This window comes from Peromyscus eremicus, chromosome 8b (genome assembly GCF_949786415.1).
Source record: "Peromyscus eremicus chromosome 8b, PerEre_H2_v1, whole genome shotgun sequence".
NCBI lineage: Eukaryota > Metazoa > Chordata > Mammalia > Rodentia > Cricetidae > Peromyscus > Peromyscus eremicus.
Genome location: NC_081424.1, coordinates 61,724,127 through 61,724,608, shown reverse-complemented (window position 1 = coordinate 61,724,608; position 482 = coordinate 61,724,127).

Sequence of the window (482 nt, the reverse complement as noted above, 5' to 3'; positions counted from 1 at the left end):
GTTCTTGACTGGAGCCCGGCCTGGGAAACGAGGGGCGGAGCTCCCCAGAAGTTCCGGGGCGGGGCCCCTCGGCAACCCTTTTTAACTGGTTCTTGTCGAGAGCTAGAGCGGTGTGGAGTGTGTAGCGGTAACGGTTGGGAATGTGGTAATCGGATCAAACTCAAGCAAGCATTCTACCAAAGAGCTACATCCTCAGTCTTCCATGCTTTTGTTTGTTTGTTTGCTTGCTTGTTTGTTTGTTTGTTTGAGAAAGAGTTTCTCTGGGTAGCCCTGGCTGTCCTGGGACTCACTCTCTAGAAAAGGCTGGCCTCGAACTCAAGAGATCAGCTTGCTTCTGTACCTCTGCCCCTTTGCCCTCCTCTGCTCCCTTGCCCCTCTGTCTGGGATTAAAGGCATGGGCTACCACGCCCTGCTAGTCTAACATGTTTTTAAACTCACAGTGTTACCCTTGGCAAGATCACAGCCTCCTTCACTTAGTTCCG